Raw genomic sequence first — 10,180 nt, forward strand, 5'->3', positions numbered from 1 at the left:
AAATATAAATGATTCGAACAAGATCCACGTCCAGGGAATTCATCACAATTATAAATAAATATGGAAAGTCCATGTCCTGGGAGATCCATCCTAAATATATAATCATCTACGCTCACTGTAGGGGGTGCACACTCCAGAGGGTCTCCTTCAGCCCAAGCGTGATATAAAGTCGATATGGCCTGCTGCAGGTGGGCTATCTCCGATCCATATAATAATAAAGTCTATAAGGCCTGCTGCAGGCGGGAAACCCCGATCCATAGAATAATAATATATATAAAGCCAATATAGCCTGTTGTAGGCGGGCAACCCAGATCCCATCAATATCCTCACAATGGATGAACACGACTGAGCATGAAATGTATATTTTTAAACAATTAAATTCAACAACAACACGACCTTATGGGTCCCAAAATATTGGCACGTATCCTAAACATGATCTTTAATACGAGTCTTAGCTCAATTTCCGTAACACGTGGAGAATATTCGAATAATAACATGATTCTTTAGTTTTATAACTCCACATAATTTTTTTAAATCACAATTCCTATGGTGCTCGCACACACGCTTGTCACCAAGCATGTGCGTCACCTCCAACAACACATGGGCTCAAACCTCACATATATGCGCACTCATAGCACGTAGCTATCACAAATAATTAACGCAACTAGTGCCTCTGCTGAGTTTAAATAAAATAGTCACCTCAAACATGTCGCAACCCCGAAACAATATGATTTTGAGAACTCCCAGTCTCCAAATTCATAGAACACATGAATCATCGTAACTCTCCAGCACTCAAATGACTAACACATCTTTCATGCACGATCATCCCATGAGGAATACATTCATAATTCTTCTTAAGCACATCCATAAATACCACAACTGTAACACTCACACTGAAAATACCTTATGTGAATATAAAATTCATTTATCATATACATGTGTACTTATTTGATTTCTCATGCATGATATGCTTGGACTGGAGGCATGTGCCATGCCAGGCAAATTATGTTATTGGCACGTGAGATGTCCGTGTGGATCCATATACTGATATTATTGGCACGTGAGTTATCTGTGTGAGTCAAGATATTGATACTATAGCACGTGAGTTGTCCGTGCGGTTGATATTAGTGTGAGTTCTAGAAGAGCTGGTTACCATTATTAGATTCATTTGTCTTGATTCTACTATATATGATAAGATTATAGCATTGCAGTTGTGGTGGTGCTTGTTGAACTTGCAAAACGGTTCTCTTCTTTGAGACATTTTCCATTTTTAGGTACACGGATTGCGCAGTTGTGGCTTCAGTTTTATTGGTGAGGTATGTCTGTGGGATAGTTGTGTTTAATAATATATGGTCACTGGACCTAGAATGGATACTATCAAGTTTGATTATGGTATATTTGGGAGGATGACATTGAAAGTGATTATGGTTCTGGTTGGGGCAAGAGAACTCCATGACTTGTTGATCTGATAAGGGGTTATAAGATTCCGTGTGTTTCTTTCACTATTGGTAGTGTACGAATGTTTTGGAATGAGGTTATGTGGAATTTGGGGTTTAATATAGTACTTGGTTGGTTTGGAGTAGTTACCGAGATCGGAAATGGTGTTGCGAGTACGCGAGTTGTATGATATATCATGTGATTACATCTTGAGTTATGGCTATGGCTTGATACAATTTGTTCGGACTTATACAGTGCATAGATGTGAGATTCAGGTCTTGAAAAGAAATTCTAAATGTTGGAAATTGAATTCCAAGGTTTATGGGCCAAGGTTAAATTAATGATCTTCATTTATGTTGTGTGGTCAGACCAATATGGAATAGGGTGACGAAGGATCACCCCCGGGTATGTGCGTGGTAAGGTGGAACAGTGATTTAAGGGCTTAGGAACAACTCTTGGCACGTTCGAGGACGAACGTATGTTTAAGTGGGGGAGAATGTAATGACCCGACATGTCATTTTGAGTATTTACGCTCCTTTCAACTATTTGAAGTCTTGAATAGCTTCATATGATGTATTATGGCATGTGTGAATTGTCAGTTTTGATTTTCAGGTGTTTTGGGATTAGTTCGGAGAAATGAATTTCATGTTGGAAACTTAAATGTGAATGGTTGACTAGAGTTTGACTTTTGAGCAAACAACTCCGAAATAGAGTTTTGATGATTCCAATAGCTCTGTATGGTGATTTTGGACTTGGGAGCGTGTCTGAAAAATTATTTGGAAGTCCGTAATTAAATTAGTCTTGAATTGACAAAAATGGAAATTTAAGTTTGGATGTTTGACCGGGGAGTTGACTTTTTGATATCGGGGTCGGAGTCTGATTCTAAAAATTGGAATAGGACTGTTATGTCATTTATGAATTGTGTGCAAAATTTGAGGTCAATCGGACTTGATTTGGTAGGTTTCGGCATCGAATATAGAAGTTGAAATTTTTTAGTTTCTGTCACGACCCAAAATCTAACTAGTAGTGATGGCACCTAACCCAACCCGCTAGGTAAGCCAGTTATCAACTATCCAATTCCAATGAAATTTAGCAAGACAATTAAGTAAAAGAAAATATCTACATCTTATACATTCCCCAAGCACTGGTAGTACAAATCATGAGCTTCTAAGATTAGAATATGCAAAGCTGGTATGAAATAAATACAACATCTATTCGAAATATACATAAACTGATCTTTATAAATCTAAGGATACCATGAACAAGAGGTAGCTAGAACCGGAATGCGTATACATCTTCAAATCCAGCTCCCGTCTGTTTGAGCAACGTCACCAACCAACATCTCCATGCAAGGTGCAGAAGTGTAGTATGAGTACAACCGACCCCATGTACTCAATAAGTAACAAACCTAACCTTAGGTTGAAAGTATAGACGAGCTGGAACAAAGGTCGGGTCCAACACCAATAGCCAACAACAGTCCATAACAACGTAAAGCAAGTAATAAAAGAAGTAACTCAGAGATAAAATGCTCAGCTTAATCATGATTTCTGAAAATAGTTCTGCCTTTCAAGTATATCAGTGAAAACCCAAATCGTTTACCAAAGTTGCGAAAAATACGAGTAAGTTTAAAACAGTAATTTTCCCAAAAATCCTTTCAACAATAAATAAGATGTTTCATTTTCTTTCCTGATATCTAGTGTAAAATGCATCACTATGCTCATATGCCAATATGTGTGAGAAGTCATGAGTGACATGATACCGTACAACATGAGGAAGATACATATCTATGCATGTATGTAATGTGTGCATGTCAATGCATGTATCTCAGAGATGAACTCATGTACTCACACTCTCAGAGTACTCAATCTCACTGTCTCACACTTTCAACTCATCATGCTCAATCACTCAGTATTGTATATGGCCAATCCGGCCCATGAAAGATCCATCCTGGAATATATACATCAACTGACCATCAGTCACTCAGTACTGAGTAGTGCCAATCCAGCCCGTGGGAAAGATCCATCCCCAGGTATAAATGCTTCGGACAAAATCCATGTCAAGGGAAGATCCATCCCTCAATATAATTCAATCGCGTTTACTGAGGGTGTGTACAAACTCCGGAGGGGATCCTTTAGCCCAAGCGCTAAAATCCGCACGAACAACTCTCGTGCTGCACGGACAACTTACGTGCTATAGAATCAATATCTCAAAATCAGGCCCTCGGCCTCACTCAGTGATCAAACTCTCCAGTCTCTCAGGCTTACAATGACATGAACTAGCCCACAATAATGATATGATGTATCAATAAATAACAACAGAGACTGAGATATGATATGAAATGAATGAATATGACTGAGTATGACATTGCAATGTAAGCAAATAACTCAACAGCAGTAATGACCTTACTGGGTCCTAACAGACTAAGCATGTAGCCTAGACATGGTTTCTAAACGAATCACAGCTCGATAACTTTAGTACGTAGAGATTTCATGATTACAGATACGTTCAGGTAACTATGCAGTACCACAGAAATAACGGAGTCACAGTTCACACGGTGCACGCCCACACGCTCCTCACCTAGTGCATCACCTTAGCAACAAACACATAACACGTATAATCAGGGTTCATACCCTCAGCTCAAAGATTAGAAGAGTTACTTTCCTCGAACAAGGGGAATCTAATGCCGAGCAAGCTAAACAATGCTCCAAAAATTCCATTCTGCGCATATCAACTTAAAAACGCTTCTTATCTCCTCAATTCAATCCAAACGATCTGTATCCCAAGTTGTGTGGAAAATTTCCTCCCCAATCCGAGCTCTGAAATCCTAAAATGAAGAAAGAAAACACAACCCATGATTTTATCTTCTCTCCAGACATTTCGCTTTTGCGGACACAAAAGCCTCTTCTGTGGCGTCGCTTCTGTGACACGAACTCCGCTTCTGCGGACTCTACTAGCCCGTCGACTCCTCGCACCTGCGGATCTCCATACGCTTCTACGCAACAACAGGTGCGAAGCCAAATGCACTTATGCGCTCTTTGTCGCTTTTGTGCCCAAGGCCCTCGCTTCTGCGGATATGCGCTCCAATTTCCTCTTCTGCGATCCTCACCAACCAAGCCTACTTGAGCTTCTGCGATCAAATGTCCACATCTGCGGACTTGCATCTGCGCCCATTCTTCGGCAGATGCAGAAACACCAAAACAAGCATACCTCCAACAATGCAACATGAAACAAAAATGATCTGAACCTCGTCTGAAACTCACCCGGGACCCCTTTCGAATATACCAACAAGTTCCATAACATAACGCGGAACTACTCGAGGCCTCAAATCACATCAAACAATACTAAAACCACGAATCATACCCCAATTCAAGCTTAATGAAACAAAGAATTCTTCAACTTCTACATTCGATGCCAAAATCTATCAAATCAAGTCCGGTTGACCTCAAATTTTGGACACAAGTCATAAATGACATAACGAAGCTATTCCCATTTCCAGAATCTGATTTCGACCCCGATATCAAAAAGTCAACTCCCCGGTCAAACTTCAAAACTTACATTTTCACTTTAGCCATTTCAAGACTAATTTAGCTACGGGCTTCCAAATAATTTTCTGGACACGCTCCTAAGTCCAAAATCACCATACGGAGCTATTGGAATCATCAAAATTTTATTTCGGAGTTGTTTACACATAAATCAATATCCAACAACCTATTTCAACTTAAGCTTTAAATCTTGGAACTAAGTGTTCCAATTCATTCTGCAACCTCCCTAGCAAGTCACATAATTATAATTGAACACAGGATAAGCAGTAAATGGGGGAACGGGGCTGTAATACTCAAAACGACCGGCCAAGAGTTGTTTTCAAGCCATCAACTCACTATTCCATCTTACCACGCACGTACCCGAGGGTGATTCCGCGCCATCCTATTCCATATAGGCCTGACAATACAAGATAATTGAAGATCATTATTTTTACTTTAGTCCAAAAACTTGGAGCCCAATTTCTAAGATCCAGAATTTTTTTCAAAACCCGAATCTCACATCTACACCATGTATAAGTCTGAACAAGCTGTATCAAGCCATAGCCATAACCCCAACTATAATCACATAACATACTACACAACTCGCGTGCTCGCAGCACCATTCCCAATCACAGTAATTACTCCAAACCAACCAAGTACAAGTATTAAACCCCATATCAAGCCAAACCTCATTGGAAAACCTTCGTACACTGCTGATAATAAAAGAAACACACGAAATCTCATAACCCTTTATCATATCAACAAGTCATGGAGCTCTCTCTCCCCGACCAGAACCATAATCACTTTCTAAGCCAACTTTCAATGTCATCCTCCCAAATATATCGTAATCAAACCTGATAGTATCCATTCTAGGTCCAATGACCATGTATTATTAAACACAACTATTCCACAGACATGCCACACCAATATAACTCAAGCCACAACTGCGCAATCCGTATACCCAAAATGGAAAATGTCTTAGAGAACAAAACTGTATTGCAAGTTCCACTAGCACCACCACAATCGCCATGCTATAAGATCATCATCTATAGTACAACCAAGACACACGAATCTAACAATGGTAACCGGCTCTTCTAGAGCTCACATTAACATCAACCGCACGGCATGATCACAGGCCTCCAGTCCCAGCATATCATACAGGAGTAGTTAAACTAGTACATGTGTATATGATAATGAAATAATAATCTCTTGTTCTTGGACTAGTATAAATAACATGCCATAGTGCAGGCATGTGCAAGGTCTTCTATCACAACTCAAATCGGCAAGTTAACATAGAAATAGTAACTACAAAATTTTCTCAAGGAATTAGCCTCTTCATAACCTCAAGTATACCCCAAATAGTTCTCCACAAAGGTACGAATACAAGAAACGTTATGAATTTATGCTTAACAGTCAACTCTAAGCATATCATAGCCTAAGCATTCTTCCGAGTATGAATACTTGCCCTGATGCCCGCACACGGGCTCAAACCTCACTTATATGCACACTCATAGCGCGTAGCTATCACAAATAATTAACGCAACTAGTGCCTCCACTAAGTTTAAATAAAATACTCACCTCAAACATGTCGCAACCCTGAAACAATATGCTTCAGAGAACTCCTAGTCTTCAAATTCATCAAACACATGAATCACCATAACTAATCCCAATTCAAGCAATAGAATGAATAACACATCTTCCATTCACGATCATCCTATAAGGATTACCTCTATAATTCTCCCGTGTCACATAGCAAAATCTGAATATCAACAGTCGATCAACCGGATGAGTACCTCAATACTGACGAACATCTGTAAGTCAGAACACAATGCGCCTTCTGAAATACGCACCTTTCTTAGGAATTATCGAGCAATTATCACTTTCATCTAAATATCTGAAATTGACCATTCTGTCCAAAATTCGTGATCTTCCCTTCAGGACTGAACTGCCACCTTGCACGTGTAAATCCTAATTCCACACAACACACCACATCTATTATGAAATCATGTGACAAGCACAAGAATTCCATTATCAACTCTGAGTCACCAGCAAATTATATACCCGGTTAGTTAGAAACCTTCCATTTGATCTCATCCAGGAGACATAACATGTTCCCAACATAGATAGAAAATATCCGGCTCAAACCATGCTAGAACCCATCAAAAACACTTTGAAATCCATTTGCACATAATCAAGCTATTAGAACTAAATTCCTTTAACTCGACCAAGCCACGCAGGTCACCAAAATCCAAGAATATTGCCACCAAAACATCTGTAGAGCCTCACCACATCATAATTACCCAAAGCTCACTATGAGCCATCCAAACATAAAATGACACCATCCCAAGACCCATAAGCCACTGTATTCTTCTTAAGCTCCCCCGTAAGTACCACAACCGAAACACCCACTCTGAAAATACCTTATGTGAATTTAAAATTGTTCTTTTACCTTTATTATACTAAAATGTAAAATGTATATTCATACAGAATTATCGCAAGTCCAGGCACCATCACATGCAAATCTCAGATTTTACCCATACACCCGTTCGGAGAAATTCTCAATTATTATACATAAATCTCGAACCTATTAGAACTTTCTCGAGAGTCACCCACTTAGCTCAAACCCAAATTGTACCACCCGAACGGGCCGAAAGAAATATGTCCCATTAGCACAACAACACTCAAAGAAGTAACCCTGCTCTAACACCACTGATTGAATTCATACTCCATGTATACTACATCCTTCTCAAACATCAACTCACTCATCCATATGATTTTTCATATACTCATAAAGTGAAATATAACTCCTAGCCAGGGAATTTCCTTACTCGGGTCATCCTCGATCTCAGCATCTGCAAGTCATAACTAACCCAAGTATGCCTCAAACCAAAACTAATATTTAACACATAACCATGAAATCAAATCGTCAATAGTAGGCTCCCCCACTTTGCTCAAAGCCATAGAACAAAACATTCCATAACTCATAATACCCATACTTTATTACTGCCATAATACCGCAGAAAGTTCAACGAAAATTCTTCTCAAGCTCATGCAACACCAATAATAAAATACCTCAATCATCCGCTAAGCTCGCATTTATTCTATTGACAGGTAAGTCAACTTTCTCAACTAGGTTCAAATTTAAATCTCAACACATACACTCCGCTGGTAAAAAGAAACTCTCCACTCAACATTATAAGGAACACACCTACGTAGATTACTCCGCAGGAGATAACCCACTTGTTAGCCTCAAATTGGCATCTTGCTATACCCTTTCGCAACCATAATTAATATGCAATAACTTAATCTTTCTGAGTTTGAACTCATCAACACAACATGAAAATCTAATTCGCTCCACAATTAAACTGCATGACAAATCCTTTAACACACTCACAATTTGAGACTGTACATCACAGCAAACGAAAATCAAGAACCCAATAGCCCTCTTTACATTCCATGAACACACTTCTCATCACATTCAAGCTATCGTAACACATCCCATAGTCACATCATACTTATCGTATAGCCATTTGATTGCTCATCGATCCACAAGCTCCACTCATAGGGACACTACCGTACATATGAGTGCAAATGTACAAGTTACGACTGAAGCTACCGAGCCTAAGTTACGGTCTGAACATGGCCTCAAGTCCTCCAGACTGGCCCGTCATCAAAACACAGAATACACATTGCGAATGTCGTTCATGGAATCACAAGCCGGCGATGCACAGGTGATACCGAGAGCTCACATGCTTACCCAAATGCGTGGAAGGAATTCAAAAAGTTATGTTTCAAACTGAATCAATTTTGCACGATAAGAAAAGAAAGATGGGAAATTATCCTAAATGCCCTGTAGCCTCTCGAAGATAAGTACGGAAATCATCATGCCGATCCACAAGACTCTACTAGACACTTGCTCATGACTTATAAAACCTATGAACCTAGAGTTATGATACCAACTTGTCACGACCTAAAATCTAACTAGTCGTGATGGCACCTAACCCAACCCCCTAGGTAAGCCAGTTAACAACTATCCAATTCCAATGAAATTTAACAAGACAATTAAGTAAAAGAAAATATCTACATCTTATACATTCCCCAACGACTGGTAGTACAAATCATGAGCTTCTAAGACTAGAATATGCAAAGCTGGTATGAAATAAATACAATATATGTTCGAAATGTACATAAACGGATCTTTATAAATCTAAGGATATCATGAACAAGAGGCAACTACAACCGGAATGTGAATACATCTTCAAATCCAACTGCCATCGATTTGAGCAACGTCACCATCCAACAGCTGCACACAAGGTGCAAAAGTGTATTATGAGTACAACCAACCCCATGTACTCAATAAGTACCAAACCTAACCTTAGGTTGGAAGTAGAGACGAGCTGGAACAAAGGTCGGGTCCAACACCAATACCCAACAACAGTCCATAACAACGTAAAGCAAGTTATAAAAGAAGTAAGTCAGAGATAAAATGCTAAGCTTAATCATAATTTCGGAAAATAGTTCTGCCTTTCAAGTATATCAGTGAAAACCCAAATCGTTTACCGAAGTTGCAAAAAATATGAGTAAGTTTGAACACAGTAATTTTACCAAAAGTCCTTTCAACAATAAATAGTATGTTACATTTCCTTTCCAGATAGCTAGTGTAAAATGCATCACTATGCTCCTATACCTATATGTCTGAGAAGTCATGAATGTTGTGATACCGTACAACATGAGGAAGATACATCTCTAGCATGTATGTAATGTGTGCATGTCAATGCAATGTATCTGAGAGATGAACTCATGTACTCACACTCGCAGAGTACTCAATCTCACTGTCTCACACTTTCAACTCATCATGCTCAATCACTCAGTACTGTATATGGCCAATACGGCTTAGGGAAGATTCATCCCAAAATATATACATCAACTGATCATCAGTCACTCAGTACTGAGTAGGGCCAATCCAGCCCGTGGGGAAGATACATCCTCATGTATAAATATTTTGGACAAGATCCATGTCTAGGGAAGAACCATCCCCAGGTATAAGAATTCGGACAAGATTAATGTCCAGGGAAGATCCATACCTCAATATAATTCAATCGCGCTCACTAGGGTGTGTGCAGACTCCGGAGGGGCTCCTTCAGCCCAATCGCTAAAATCCACACGGACAACTAACATGCTGCACAGACAACTCACGTGCTATAGTTTCAATATATCAAAAT

This window comes from Nicotiana tomentosiformis, chromosome 8, assembly GCF_000390325.3.
Source record: "Nicotiana tomentosiformis chromosome 8, ASM39032v3, whole genome shotgun sequence".
In the NCBI taxonomy this organism is placed as follows: Eukaryota; Viridiplantae; Streptophyta; class Magnoliopsida; order Solanales; family Solanaceae; genus Nicotiana; species Nicotiana tomentosiformis.